We start from the raw sequence: 16,958 nt of genomic DNA on the forward strand, positions 1-16,958 counted from the left end.
GGAAGGGCAGAGAATACTAGTTTCGTCCAACGCCACTTGGACTCATCAGTTCTCTTAGTTCTTTGCATTGAAGCAAATGAAAAGAGAAGAAAATAAAAGACAAACACGAGTTTCAAATATATTTTCGGTTTATTGGTGGTATAGGGTTTCTGCGAACGAGAAACATTACCTTTTGTATGACTCGACAACGAAATGATTGCAATAGGAGTGTGACTCCTTCGAAAGTTAAATAGCAAGTGTAGTTGCAGGTGGGCAGAATAACGTTCACAAGGCCGTGACATCAACTACGACTGCAGCATTGGAAAGCGCCCCTCTGCATCCGAACTGAGCGAATGTGACTTTTAGGAGAGAGTGTGGGAAAGAATGAGTATTCTCTCCCAGCATCCGAATATGACTCCTAAAAGAAAGGCAGAGAAGATTTCCCCATTGAGCTCGAAGAGCGGCCAATTAATGCGGTTAATTGTAATACTGCAGAAGGGGAAACAAAGTATCGAACGTATACATTGGCGTAACCAATGTATCGAACTTATACAAATGTTTCTGTTGATTTCGCATTTAAACGAATTCGTCGGTCATATTTATTCTTGAGCTCGAGTCGTCATAAAATTGGGGAAGAGTTCTTTGCTTCAATGCAAAGAACTAAGAGAACTGAGGAGTCCAAGTGGCGTTGGACGAAACTAGTATTCTCTGCCCTTCCCTAAAGTAAATCAATTTTAACTACCCCACTTTAAAAACTTGTTGTTTTTAAAATTTGAAAACAAGAAATCTGCGATTAAGCTGGGTCTTACATTAAAAATAAAAAGTAAACACAAATTAAAAAAAAGTTTCCATTGAATTCAATCACATTTGAGATTACTTCCTCCGTTCTCAATTTAATACAAGCGCATCTAATTTTGCTTCATCATCCAAAAGGTTTTTTATGTATGTTTATGTTTTTATGTTGCCTTCCCATCACTAGTTCAGATTTCGACAGGGACTCCAACTCCGCTCCATTAAAAATTTCCGTCTCGTGAATTAACGCAAAAATGTTCGCAACTTAGGTTTTTGTTTCTTTATTTTATAACAAATTCTCCGAAATGTATACACTCTTGTTTGTCTTTTGAAGAAATGTGTAGGGATCAACCAACTGGTTTTTTTCTGTAAGGATCTCTACAGCAACTGCTTATAAAACGTATCAAACGGAGTGCATTTTTCATAACTCTGTTGGACTGAATCGAAAGAAATCATAACTCCAATTGCACAACTTCCAAAATTTTTTGCTGGGCGTAGTCGAGCTTTAAGCGGGGTACACACGATCAGTTTTGACTGTCGATTTTTCGGAATTATCGATAACTGTCCAACCGTCCAAAATATTTTGTGGTTGCCTGATGACTGACAAAAATTAGCGGTTACAATGGCAAGCAACCGATTATTTGAACAAAACTGACAGTCAAAACTGATCGTGTGTTCCCCACTTTATAGAGCTGGCAAAAAATCGATGGCACTATCGATAATATCGATTGTTATTTAAAAATTCAATATCGATAGATAGATTTACCTATCGATATTATCGGAATAAAAACCCCTAACCAGTAGTGGGATTCTGTGACTCGTTTTTGCTGTTATCGATAATTGTCGGTAAAATTAAAATGCTTATAATTTCGATAATTAACGAAATTTTTCGGTAAGTTAACGATGAATAAAAAGTAGTCGCTAGCCTCTACCGACACAAACAGTGATGCCAACTTTTCTTTATGTTTTTAGTCATAATTTTGCGATTTAATTTTACCGATTTTTGTCGGTAACAGCAAAATGAGCTACAGAATCCCACTACTGAAATTCATTGAAATAAATAGAAATTTCGCTACTTTTCGGTTATGTGTGTGTGTGTGTGTGTGTGAAAGTAAGCCCGTAGTCACACGTACACATTTTTCGGTAAAGTAAAATGTAGTTTTTATATTTTTTTATAAAATAAAAGCAATTGTTTATTCTCCCTCACATTTCTGTGAACTACTTGTGCAAAATTTCAAGAAAGTCATTGACATTTTCGCCATTTTCATTTCCAAATTAATGGTGATGACAACTTAACGATAATATCGATAGCAATCGATATTTTAAAACATTATATCAAAAATATCTAATTTTGGGAATATCGATGGTTTGCCAGCTCTACCACTTTAGTCATATTCCATTATTTGTCCCAATTTACATTAGGCGAGTTTACTTGCGGCAATTGTCAGTTTGTGGGTGAGAGAGGGTGTTGAGAGGCAAAGGGTTACCATATACCTCACCTCTCTCTCCATCAAACTGACAATTGCCGCAAGTAAACTTGCCTAATGTAAATTGGGACAAATAATGGAATATGACTAAAGTGGTAGAGCTGGCAAACCATCGATATTCCCAACATTAGATATTTTCGATATAATGTTTTAAAATATCGATTGCTATCGATATTATCGTTAAGTTGTCATCGCCATTAATTTGGAGATGAAAATGGCGGAAATGTCAATGATTTTCTTGAAATTATGCAAATGTAGTTCACAGAAATGTAAAGCAGAATAAACAACTGCTTTTATTTTATAAAAAATGTAAAAAAATACATTTTATTTTACCGAAAAATCTGTACGTGTGAGTACGGACTTACTTTCTTACACATACATGACCGAAAAGCAGCGAAATTTATATTTATTTCAATGGATTTCAGGTTAGGGGTTTTTATTCCGATAATATCGATAGGCAAAACTATCTATCGATATTAAATTTTTAAATAATAATCGATATTATCGATAGTGCCATCGATTTTTTGCCAGCTCTAGTACACATTTGGTTTGTTCCAGTACTACACATTTTTACTCTGATAACCGATTTTTCCTTTATGTTATCGAAAAAAATAGTAAAAATGTGTAGATATGTGCAGTACTGGAACAGACCAATTGTCAGTTTTGAATGTCGATATTTCGCAGTTATCGATAACTGTCCAGCAACCACAAAACATTTTGTGGTTGCATGATGAATGACAAAAATGAACAGCAAGAGTGTATACATTTCGAAGAATTAGTTATAAACTAAAGAAATAACAACTTAAGTTGCGAACATTTTTGCAGTAATTCACGAGACGGAAATTTTTAATGGAGTGGAGTTGGAGTCCATGTCGAAAGCTGAACTAGTGATGAGAAGGCAACATAAAAAAAAACATTAGGATGATGAAAGAAAATCAGATAGGCTTGGATTAATTGGAGAACGGAGAAAGTAAACTCAAATGTGATTCAATTTAATGGAAGCTTTTTTAATTCATGTTCATATAATAAAGTTCTTTGTGATCTTGTTTTACACAAATAATAAATGCATTTTGGTTTTTATTAAATGCATTTTATTTATATTTGGATATTTCGCAATGGCTTGCATTTTAATTGCACCTTTAGACTGATTAAAATGCAATCCGAAGAGTGCCTTTAAATTCAATCCAAAACACAACATCAAAAGCTGTGATTTGGATCGAAAATGGAGTGCATCCTAGCTGCGCGCTCTCTTGTAAAATTCATAAGTGAATTCATAGGAAAAGATGTACTCCAGCGGCAAATGTACCGTACACTTGTAGTGATTCAACTGCATCCGCGGATGCAAACTTTTTGCTGGGAACGGCAATTGTACTGTACACTGGTACTGATTAAACTGCATCCACGGATTCAAACTTTTTGCTGGGCGAATAATAGTTGACTCCGTCTTTCGAAAGTCGATTAAGAATAATCGATTATCCGGTTTTCGCACAGTCAATAGTCGACTACGACTTTTAGAAATTTTACGGCTAATAATCGATTAACCAAAATCGATTTTAGGTACCCTATTTTCCATTATTTTCTTTCATTTGGTGATGATTGAATTTTAACTGTTGTTATTTTGTCAATTATGTGAACGAACGCAAAATTTTTGGAAATTTGTGAAATTTGCTATAAAGAATACCAACTAAAATATATAATAATATAGAGATAAAAATGTAACAAATTCAACCGAAATAAGTGCAAAAATCAAATGTTGCGAACATTTTTGCGTTAATTCACGAGACTGAAATTTTTAATGAAGTGGAGTTGGTGTCCATGTCGAAAGCTGAACTAGTGATGGGAAGGCTACATAAAACAACTTTAGGATGATGAAAGAAAATCAGATGCGCTTGGATTAAATCGAGAACGGAGGAAGTAAGCTCAAATGTTATTGAATTTAATGGAACCTTTTTTTAATTTATGTTTATATAATAAAGTTCTTTGTGTTCTTGTTTTACACAAATAATCAATGCGTTTTATTTATTTTGGGATATTTCGCAATGGCTTGCATTTTAATTGCATCTTTGGACTTATTAAAAACGCAATCCGAAGAGTGCCTTTAAATTAAATTCAAAACACTACATCAAAAGCTGTGATTTGGATCGAAAATGGAGTGCATCTCAGCTGTGTGCTGTGGAAGCAAAATTGAGTGCATCGTAGCTGTGCGCTCTCTTGTAAAATTCATAAGTGAATTCATAGGAAAAGATGTACTCCAACGGCAAATGTACCGTACACTTGCAGTGATTCAACTGCATCCGCGGATGCAAACTTTTTGCTGGGAACGGCAATTGTACTGTACACTGGTACTGATTAAACTGCATCCACGGATTCAAACTTTTTGCTGGGCCAATAATAGTTGACTCCGTCTTTCGAAAGTCGATTAAGAATAATCGATTATCCGGTTTTCGCACAGTCAATAGTCGACTACGACTTTTAGAAATTTTACGGCTAATAATCGATTAACCAAAATCGATTTTACTTATCCCTAATTTTCCATTATTTTCTTTCATTTGGTGATGATTGAATTTTAACTGTTGTTATTTTGTCAATTATGTGAACGAACGCAAAATTTTTGGAAATTTGTGAAATTTGCTATAAAGAATACCAACTAAAATATATAATAATATAGAGATAAAAATGTAACAAATTCAACGAGATACGTGCAAAAATCAAATGTAAAATATGAAACTAATTTCTAGTGCTTCAACAAAGAACGAAGAATAAAAACATAAAATAAAAATCAAGTCAAAGAATAAAAGGAAACGAGAGAATTGAAAAAAGGAATTATATGAATTTAATTTGGTGCCCCTTTTTATTTCTTTTTTAAGTTCATTTACTCCATACGCCACACGGCATGGATATAGAACAAAAAAGTTCAAAGTTGTTTTGTTCTATACGCCAGGCTTTAGGGATATGGAACAAAAAGACAGGATTTTTTGCGTCACAAAGCGGATATGGAACATATTGACATCTGAATATCTCAAAAACTATAGGAGATAGAAGAAACCCGATTCAAAAATCCATGGCATGGTTTAAAATCTAGTAAGGCACCTTTATCTCAAAATGTCAAAAATGGCGTATGGAACACTTAAGCATGACACCGACGATATGTAAAGCTGGGGCTCAATTCTGTTTCTATCATGGTTTAATAAGAAAGGTTAGCCAAAGCTTTATGTCAATTTAAATTTTTTCATTCGAGTATGCCTAAAACTTCAAAACAATATAACCAAACTGTGTATGTGTGTGTGGTGTTTGAATAATATGCCAAACAATTTTAAAAACAATCGAATTCAATGATTTTTAAAATTGTTTTTAGACCATTTGTATGGAAGAAATTGGTGAGATTTGCATTGAAACAATCAGTTTATCATATTCACAACTCGATTATGTGGAGAAAACTTAACTCTTCATTCATTTTTCGCTTTTTTTATAAAATGCTCAAAAAATACATTGTAAACAAACCCACTTGTTGCTTTTATTTTGAAGTTTTAGGAATTGAGGAAAAACAAGGGTTCTATAGATTTTTTTCATTTAAATCTACCTCTTTACTTATACCATGGTTTCTATGAAAATGTGAAATGAAAACTTTTATTTAGGAGAAAACTGTCAAGTGAAAAAAATTATAAAGGAAATATTTTTCATTTCAAATTTTCATAGAACAAGAATCCAGCCCCAGGGTACACATTGTCAGTTTTGAATGACAGCTTTAAGCTGAGTACACATTGCCAGTTTTGAATGACAACTTTGTTGGTGCTTGCTAGTGTGGCCGTTGATTTTTGTCATTCATCATGCAACCACAAAATGTTTTGTGGTTGCTGGACGGTTGGACAGTTATCGATAACTGCGAAATATCGACATTCAAAACTGACAATGTGTACTGCTCTTTACGGTTGCTTGCTAGTGCGGCCGTTCATTTTTATCATTCATCATGCAACCACAAAATGTTTTGTGGTTACTGGATGGTTTGACAGTTATCGATAATTGCGAAATACGGACATTCAAAACTGACAATGTGTACTAGAGCTGGCAAAAAATCGATGGCACTATCGATAATATCGATTATTATTTAAAAATTTAATATCGATAGATAGTTTTGCCTATCGATATTATCGGAATAAAAACCCCTAACCTGAAATCCATTGAAATAAATATAAATTTCGCTGCTTTTCGGTCATGTATGTGTCAGAAAGTAAGTTCGTACAGATTTTTCGGTAAAATAACATGTATTTTTTTACATTTTTCATAAAATATAAGCAGTTGTTTATTCTCCTTTACATTTCTGTGAACTACTTTTGCATAATTTCAAGAAAATCATTGACATTTCCGCCATTTTCATCTCCAAATTAATGGCGATGACAACTTAACGATACTATCGATATTTTAAAACATTATATCGAAAATATCTAATGTTGGGAATATCGATGGTTTGCCAGCTCTAATGTGTACCCAGCTTAATAATCGTCCATAATAATGGAATATGACTAAAGTGGGGTACACACGATCAGTTTTGACTGTCAGTTTTGCTCAAACAATCGGTTGCTTGCCATTGTAGCCGCTTGGATTAAATTGAGAACGGAGGAAGTAAGCTCAAATGTGATTGAATTCAATGGAAACTTTTTTTAATTTGTGTTTATATAATAAATATATGGCCTGTTCCCGTACTTTATAAAGTGGTAAAAGTCGTAAAAGTTGTAAAAATCGTAAACGATTTTCATATAAATTTTGTGTACGGGAACGCAAAATGTGTAAAAGTGGTAAAAATTGTAAAAACTTTTTAGTTCTGGAACAGAGCTACAATAAAGTTCTTTGAGTTCTTGTTTTACACAAATAATAAATGCATTTTATTTATTTTGGGATATTTCGCAATGGCTTGCATTTTTATTGCATCTTTAGACTGACAAAAATGCGATCCGAAGAATGAATATGAATTCAATCCAAAGCACTGCATTTTAAGCTGTGATTTGGATCGAAAATGGAGTGCATCTTAGCTGCGCGCTCTTTTGTAAAATTCATAAGTGAATTCATAGGAAAAGATGTACTCCAACCCAGCAAACAATTTTGGAAGTTGTTCAATTGGAGTTATGATTTCACAGCATCTTTCGATGTAGTCCAACAGACCCAGCAAAAAGTTTGGAAGTAGTGCAATGCAGAGTTATGATTTCAATACATCTTTCGATGCCATCCACACGGAGTTATGAAAATGCACTCCGCTCGATACATTTTGGAAGCACTCGCTTAAAGATCCCTAGCCAAGCAAGCCAATTTGTTGATCCCTAAAGTCGCAGTCTTTTTTTTTCTGAACATAAGAGTGTCTAAAATTATAAGAATTTGTTTTAAAAAAATAAAGAAATACAAACTAAAGTTACGAACATTGCTGTAATTCATGAAACGCAAATTATTTTTGAAGTGGAGTTGGAGTTTTTTTTTTTTTTGGAAATCTGAACTGGAGTAGGAGGAAAAATGAAAAACCATTTGGATGATGAAGCAATATCAATTTCGGTGTCATATAAAGCAGAGCAGAGGAAGTAAACACAGTTACGATCATATTTAATGGAGAGTTTTTATAATTTGTGTTAATATAATAAAGTTAATATTCTTTTTTTACGCCAATAAGCAATGTATTTTATTTATTTTGGGATATTTGCAATAGCTTGCATTTTATAGCATCTTTAGACTGCATTTAAATTCAATCCAAAACACTACAACAAAGACTGTGATTTGGATCGAAAATGGAGTGCATCCTAGCTGTGTGCCGTGGAAGCAAAATGGAGTGCATCCTAGGTGCGCGCTCTCTTGTAAAATTCATAGGTGAATTCATAGGAAAAGATGTACTCCAGCGGCAATTGTTCTAGTGATTTAACTGCATCCGCGGATGCAAACTTTTTGCTGGGTATTAGTTCAAAATCGCGTATAAAATCATAAACAAATACCTGGAAGTCTGTATACACAAATATTGTTTTGACATGTCTCTCTCTCTCTTTAATTTTGAAAATAGAAACATATAAAAATATCATGGTAGAACAAGAAAAGGTAGCAGCAATACCCAGCTGACTGAACTGGGTTGTAGTGTTAGTGTCAAATTCCATACGACATTTTATGTGTTTATTTCTATGTTCGATGTATATTAGGGATATATATTTTTGAAGAACAAATTTATTCATCAGAAAAAAAAACTATTTCCCATAAAGACGGCTTCATATCATTGACATGTAACCTCCTCCAGGTCCGAACGACATGCCGCATACTAAAACACCGCTTATAGAAGCGCTACAATATTTGTTAATATGTGTGTATTTTGTTAAACTGGAAAAGAATAAAGCCCTAATAATAGTACGTTTATATATAACAAGATTTAACAAACCCACTGGGTTTTAAATGTCAATTCCATTGCATATACGTCAAACAAATCCTCATGAAGAAGGTTAACCCTGCAAAAGGCTATAATATAAACATGGCCTAAACATGTGATTTTTTGTTTTCAAAAGCAAATGATTGAAACAGCTTCTCTTTTTTCAATGAATTACCAGCGACCCGAAACATTTTTGCAAGTATTCTACTTTCTGCGAGAAATTATGCATTTAGTGGAATGATATGGAAACATTCAAATTGAAAATCTAACGAGTTTTCATTCATGTTTTCCAAAATATTCAATCAAATGTGAAAAATTATTAGTTTTTTAAATTCCAATAATTTGTAGACATTTCCTTGTTTTGTTTACATTTACGTTGACACTAATATGCCATTTAGATATGACACCATTAGCCGGATTTAGCGCATTATCAGGATTTATTTGCTAAATCCAGCCAAAATCTACCAGATTTCCCATACAAAAATAAATCCTCCTATTGAGTGGATTTGTTTTAAATCTGGCATAAATCCTCGTATACAACTCTGTTTTTAGCAACATGTTGCTAGAAAATACAAAAAGTTGCAAGCTGGCACAAGAAACAAGGTAGATGCATCGGTGAATTGCTACACTAAAAATAATTTAAAATGTAAAAATTTGTAAACAAAGCGGAAAAATTAATTTTGTTTTGATGTACAAAGTTGATTTTAATCAACCAAGACTAATATTTATGATGTCTAAACGATAAAATAATTCCTTTATTTATTTTAGATGGGCAAACTGCGATAAAATAATAATTTATTTGCTCTTTAGTTAGCATTAGTAGCATAATGTGCTAACATTTTCAGTATTATACAATACATTTGTAATTTGACGTATGTTTTTTGAGACGAATTCAATTTACAAAAAATTCTTTTGACGTTTCACATTCGTTCAGATGGGCTGATGCATCTACCTTGGTAATTGTGCTATGAACAAAAATCAGCTGACTGCCATTTAAATCCTCGAAAATGTATATCTAAATGCAATGAGATTTGTACTGGATTTATTAAATCCAGTCGAGGATTTATGGCTAGTCTAAATGAGCTATTAGATATGACACCATTAGCCGGATTTAGCACATTATCAGGATTTATTTGCTAAATCCAGCCAAAATCTACCAGATTTCCCATACAAAAATAAATCCTCCTATTGAGTGGATTTGTTTTAAATCTGGCATAAATCCTCGTATACAACTCTGTTTTTTGCAACATGTTGCTAGAAAAAACAAAAAGTTGCAAGCTGGCACAAGAAACAAGGTAGATGCATCGGTGAATTGCTACACTAAAAATAATTTCAAATGTAAAAATTTGTAGACAAGGCGGAAAAATTAAATTTGTTTTGATGTACAAAGTTGATTTTAATCAACAAAGATTAATATTTACGATGTCTAAACGATAAAATAATTCGTTTATTTATTTTAGATGGGCAAACTGCGATAAAATAATTCTTTATATGCTCTTTAGTTAGCATTAGTAGCATAATGTGCTAACATTTTCAGTATTAAACAATAAATTTTGCAATTTGACGTATGTTTTTTGAGACGAATTCAATTTACAAAAAAATCTTTTGACGTTTCAAATTCGATCAAATAGGCTGAAGCATCTACCTTGGTAATTGTGCAATGAACAAAAATCAGCTGACTGCCATTTAAATCCTCCAAAATGTATATCTAAATGCAATGAGATTTGTTCTGGATTTATTAAATCCAGTCGAGGATTTATGGCTAGTCTAAATGAGCTATAAGGTTTACAAACAAAAACAAATTTCAATGTGGTTGTTGTTGAGTTGTATTTGTCGTAGTATTAACTTTACCTTATATTTGTTCTACCATGTAAAAATATATAGAAAATACAAAATTATTCAGAATTTATGAAAAAAATATGTGTGTTCGTTTAGTTAAAATTTGTACAACTTGTTACTGGATGTTGTTCGTTTACTCTACAGTAACATGCAAAAGACCTTAGTCGATTACAAGAAGTTACTGGACTTGTACAAATTTGTACAAATTATTGAGTAAACGAACAGACCTAATGAATGAAATGTGTGTAGTTAGTCCCAATTTACATTAGGCGAGTTTACTTGCGGCAATTGTCAGTTTGTAGGTGAGAGAGGGTGCTGAGAGGCAAAGGGTTACCATATGCCTCACCTCTCTCTCCTACAAACTGACAATTGCCGCAAGTAAACTCGCCTAATGTAAATTGGGACTTAAATATAGAAGATACATTTGAAGGAAAGTCTATTGCTTTTCCTGTTCATTTAAGTCGATGGTCAGACTAGCAAGGTTTCTTGAAACCAATTTCGTTAAAGTTTCTTTTCAAGTTTCGTTAGTGTCCACACACGTTAACGTGAAATTTCAGATTTTTGCGTCTCCTCTTTATTTTACCCTTCGCGTTTGTTATGTTTCTCATACCAATAAAAACCAAACAAACATAAATGAACTAAAAAACAACACAAAATAATTAACATCAATAATTAAATTAATATTAATAGTTAAATGTTGACTCTTTCAATTATCAAATGTTTTTATTAAATCTTTTTATGTTTGTTTGTTGTTAACGTTTGCTTGAGAAAATAAAAATGAAAGAAAATGGAAGGAAAAAACTTGCAACGAATAACAAGAAGAGGCAACACCACAAACACAGAAAACCATGTACACGGGTTTCACTACTTCATACCCCTCGCCTATAAACTTGACGTCGCCATATTGAAATCGTGCTAGTCTGACCATCGACTAATTTATATTTTATGTGTTTTCGGTTCAAATTTTCGTGAAAACAAGGAAACAAAAATGAAGGAAATGTTGTTTATGTTTCTGTTAATTACGAATGGTGTCGTGGAAACGGGTTAATTCGTGTACGTCGTTCGACAGGCAAACAACGTAATTGAAACGCTCGTGTGAACATGACATAAGCAGTTGCTGTAGAGATCCCTACAAAAAAAACCGTTGATTGATCTCTACAGATTTCTTCAAAAGATAAACAAGAGAGTATACATTTCGAAGAATTTGTTATAAAATAAAGAAATAACGAATTGAGTTGCGAACATTTTTGCGTTAATTCACGAGACGGAAATTTTTAATGAAGTGGAGTTGGTGTCCATGTCGAAAGCTGAACTATTGATGGGAAGGCTACATAAAACAACTTTAGGATGATGAAAGAAAATCAGATGCGCTTGGATTAAATCGAGAACGGAGGAAGTAATCTCAAATGTTATTGAATTTAATGGAACCTTTTTTTAATTTATGTTTATATAATAAAGTTCTTTGTGTTCTTGTTTTACACAAATAATCAATGCGTTTTATTTATTTTGGGATATTTCGCAATGGCTTGCATTTTAATTGCATCTTTGGACTTATTAAAAACGCAATCAGAAGAGTGCCTTTAAATTAAATTCAAAACACTACATCAAAAGCTGTGATTTGGATCGAAAATGGAGTGCATCTCAGCTGTGTGCTGTGGAAGCAAAATTGAGTGCATCGTAGCTGTGCGCTCTCTTGTAAAATTCATAAGTGAATTCATAGGAAAAGATGTACTCCAACGGCAAATGTACCGTACACTTGCAGTGATTCAACTGCATCCGCGGATGCAAACTTTTTGCTGGGAACGGCAATTGTACTGTACACTGGTACTGATTAAACTGCATCCACGGATTCAAACTTTTTGCTGGGCCAATAATAGTTGACTCCGTCTTTCGAAAGTCGATTAAGAATAATCGATTATCCGGTTTTCGCACAGTCAATAGTCGACTACGACTTTTAGAAATTTTACGGCTAATAATCGATTAACCAAAATCGATTTTACTTATCCCTAATTTTCCATTATTTTCTTTCATTTGGTGATGATTGAATTTTAACTGTTGTTATTTTGTCAATTATGTGAACGAACGCAAAATTTTTGGAAATTTGTGAAATTTGCTATAAAGAATACCAACTAAAATATATAATAATATAGAGATAAAAATGTAACAAATTCAACGAGATACGTGCAAAAATCAAATGTAAAATATGAAACTAATTTCTAGTGCTTCAACAAAGAACGAAGAATAAAAACATAAAATAAAAATCAAGTCAAAGAATAAAAGGAAACGAGAGAATTGAAAAAAGGAATTATATGAATTTAATTTGGTGCCCCTTTTTATTTCTTTTTTAAGTTCATTTAATCCATACGCCACACGGCATGGATATAGAACAAAAAAGTTCAAAGTTGTTTTGTTCTATACGCCAGGCTTTAGGGATATGGAACAAAAAGACAGGATTTTTTGCGTCACAAAGCGGATATGGAACATATTGACATCTGAATATCTCAAAAACTATAGGAGATAGAAGAAACCCGATTCAAAAATCCGAAAGAGCATGGTTTAAAATCTAGTAAGGCACCTTTATCTCAAAATGTCAAAAATGGCGTATGGAACACATAAGCATGACACCGACGATATGTAAAGCTGGGGCTCAATTCTGTTTCTATGAAAATGTGAAATGAAAACTTTTATTAAGGAGAAAACTGTCAAGTGAAAAAAATTATAAAGGAAATATTTTTCATTTCAAATTTTCATAGAACAAGAATCCAGCCCCAGGGTACACATTTGTTCTGTTCCAGAACTGCAATAATCTACTAATTTTTACTATTTTTTCCGATAACATAAAGGGAAAAATGCTATCGTAGTAAAAAATAGTAGCTTCTTGCAGGTTCTGGAACAGAGCAATTGTCAGTTTTGAATGACAGCTTTAAGCTGAGTACACATTGCCAGTTTTGAATGACAGCTTTGTTGGTGCTTGCTAGTGTGGCCGTTGATTTTTGTCATTCATCATGCAACCACAAAATGTTTTGTGGTTGCTGGACGGTTGGACAGTTATCGATAACTGCGAAATATCGACATTCAAAACTGACAATGTGTACTGCTCTTTACGGTTGCTTGCTAGTGCGGCCGTTCATTTTTATCATTCATCATGCAACCACAAAATGTTTTGTGGTTACTGGATGGTTTGACAGTTATCGATAATTGCGAAATACGGACATTCAAAACTGACAATGTGTACTAGAGCTGGCAAAAAATCGATGGTACTATCGATAATATCGATTATTATTTAAAAATTTAATATGGATAGATAGTTTTGCCTATCGATATTATCGGAATAAAAACCCCTAACCTAAAATCCATTGAAATAAATATAAATTACGCTGCTTTTCGGTCATGTATGTGTAAGAAAGTAAGTTCGTACAGATTTTTCGGTAAAATAACATGTATTTTTTTACATTTTTCATAAAATATAAGCAGTTGTTTATTCTCCTTTACATTTCTGTGAACTACTTTTGCATAATTTCAAGAAAATCATTGACATTTCCGCCATTTTCATCTCCAAATTAATGGCGATGACAACTTAACGATACTATCGATATTTTAAAACATTATATCGAAAATATCTAATGTTGGGAATATCGATGGTTTGCCAGCTCTAATGTGTACCCAGCTTAATAGTCGTCCATAATAAGTCCCAATTTACATTAGGCGAGTTTACTTGCGGCAATTGTCAGTTTGATGGAGAGAGAGGTGAGGTATATGGTAACCCTTTGCCTCTCAACACCCTCTCTCACCCACAAACTGACAATTGCCGCAAGTAAACTCGCCTAATGTAAATTGGGACTAATGGAATATGACTAAAGTGGGGTACACACGATCAGTTTTGACTGTCAGTTTTGCTCAAACAATCGGTTGCTTGCCATTGTAGCCGCTTGGATTAAATTGAGAACGGAGGAAGTAAGCTCAAATGTGATTGAATTCAATGGAAACTTTTTTTAATTTGTGTTTATATAATAAATATAATAAAGTTCTTTGAGTTCTTGTTTTACACAAATAATAAATGCATTTTATTTATTTTGGGATATTTCGCAATGGCTTGCATTTTTATTGCATCTTTAGACTGACAAAAATGCGATCCGAAGAATGAATATGAATTCAATCCAAAGCACTGCATTTTAAGCTGTGATTTGGATCGAAAATGGAGTGCATCTTAGCTGCGCGCTCTTTTGTAAAATTCATAAGTGAATTCATAGGAAAAGATGTACTCCAACCCAGCAAACAATTTTGGAAGTTGTTCAATTGGAGTTATGATTTCACAGCATCTTTCGATGTAGTCCAACAGACCCAGCAAAAAGTTTGGAAGTAGTGCAATGCAGAGTTATGATTTCAATACATCTTTCGATGCCATCCACACGGAGTTATGAAAATGCACTCCGCTCGATACATTTTGGAAGCACTCGCTTAAAGATCCCTAGCCAAGCAAGCCAATTTGTTGATCCCTAAAGTCGCAGTCTTTTTTTTTCTGAACATAAGAGTGTCTAAAATTATAAGAATTTGTTTTAAAAAAATAAAGAAATACAAACTAAAGTTACGAACATTGCTGTAATTCATGAAACGCAAATTATTTTTGAAGTGGAGTTGGAGTTTTTTTTTTTTGGAAATCTGAACTGGAGTAGGAGGAAAAATGAAAAACCATTTGGATGATGAAGCAATATCAATTTCGGTGTCATATAAAGCAGAGCAGAGGAAGTAAACACAGTTACGATCATATTTAATGGAGAGTTTTTATAATTTGTGTTAATAAAATAAAGTTAATATTCTTTTTTTACGCCAATAAGCAATGTATTTTGTTTATTTTGGGATACTTGCAATAGCTTGCATTTTATAGCATCTTTAGACTGCATTTAAATTCAATCCAAAACACTACAACAAAGACTGTGATTTGGATCGAAAATGGAGTGCATCCTAGCTGTGTGCCGTGGAAGCAAAATGGAGTGCATCCTAGGTGCGCGCTCTCTTGTAAAATTCATAGGTGAATTCATAGGAAAAGATGTACTCCAGCGGCAATTGTTCTAGTGATTTAACTGCATCCGCGGATGCAAACTTTTTGCTGGGTATTAGTTCAAAATCGCGTATAAAATCATAAACAAATACCTGGAAGTCTGTATACACAAATATTGTTTTGACATGTCTCTCTCTCTCTTTAATTTTGAAAATAGAAACATATAAAAATATCATGGTAGAACAAGAAAAGGTAGCAGCAATACCCAGCTGACTGAACTGGGTTGTAGTGTTAGTGTCAAATTCCATACGACATTTTATGTGTTTATTTCTATGTTCGATGTATATTAGGGATATATATTTTTGAAGAACAAATTTATTCATCAGAAAAAAAAACTATTTCCCATAAAGACGGCTTCATATCATTGACATGTAACCTCCTCCAGGTCCGAACGACATGCCGCATACTAAAACACCGCTTATAGAGGCGCTACAATATTTGTTAATATGTGTGTATTTTGTTAAACTGGAAAAGAATAAAGCCCTAATAATAGTACGTTTATATATAACAAGATTTAACAAACCCACTGGGTTTTAAATGTCAATTCCATTGCATATACGTCAAACAAATCCTCATGAAGAAGGTTAACCCTGCAAAAGGCTATAATATAAACATGGCCTAAACATGTGATTTTTTGTTTTCAAAAGCAAATGATTGAAACAGCTTCTCTTTTTTCAATGAATTACCAGCGACCCGAAACATTTTTGCAAGTATTCTACTTTCTGCGAGAAATTATGCATTTAGTGGAATGATATGGAAACATTCAAATTGAAAATCTAACGAGTTTTCATTCATGTTTTCCAAAATATTCAATCAAATGTGAAAAATTATTAGTTTTTTAAATTCCAATAATTTGTAGACATTTCCTTGTTTTGTTTACATTTACGTTGACACTAATATGCCATTTAGATATGACACCATTAGCCGGATTTAGCACATTATCAGGATTTATTTGCTAAATCCAGCCAAAATCTACCAGATTTCCCATACAAAAATAAATCCTCCGATTGAGTGGATTTGTTTTAAATCTGGCATAAATCCTCGTATACAACTCTGTTTTTTGCAACATGTTGCTAGAAAAAACAAAAAGTTGCAAGCTGGCACAAGAAACAAGGTAGATGCATCGGTGAATTGCTACACTAAAAATAATTTCAAATGTAAAAATTTGTAGACAAGGCGGAAAAATTAAATTTGTTTTGATGTACAAAGTTGATTTTAATCAACAAAGATTAATATTTACGATGTCTAAACGATAAAATAATTCGTTTATTTATTTTAGATGGGCAAACTGCGATAAAATAATTCTTTATATGCTCTTTAGTTAGCATTAGTAGCATAATGTGCTAACATTTTCAGTATTAAACAATAAATTTTGCAATTTGACGTATGTTTTTTGAGACGAATTCAATTTACA

At 33.0% G+C, this 16,958-nt stretch overlaps 1 protein-coding gene across 1 annotated transcript in view; it reads left to right on the top strand.

Annotated features, from left to right (window-relative positions):
* Window positions 1-3,867: 3,867 nt before the first annotated feature.
* Window positions 3,868-16,958, top strand: part of ssp2 (short spindle 2) — a 29,454-nt gene continuing 16,363 nt past the window's right edge. Inside the window, exon 1 of the mRNA XM_073985916.1 lies at window positions 3,868-4,010. The gene's annotated coding sequence lies outside the window, so the exon portion shown is untranslated. The remainder of the gene's footprint in view (window positions 4,011-16,958) is intronic.

The sequence above is a fragment of the Musca autumnalis genome, unplaced genomic scaffold (genome assembly GCF_047663935.1).
Source record: "Musca autumnalis isolate F117 unplaced genomic scaffold, ASM4766393v1 scaffold_4, whole genome shotgun sequence".
Classification (NCBI taxonomy): domain Eukaryota; kingdom Metazoa; phylum Arthropoda; class Insecta; order Diptera; family Muscidae; genus Musca; species Musca autumnalis.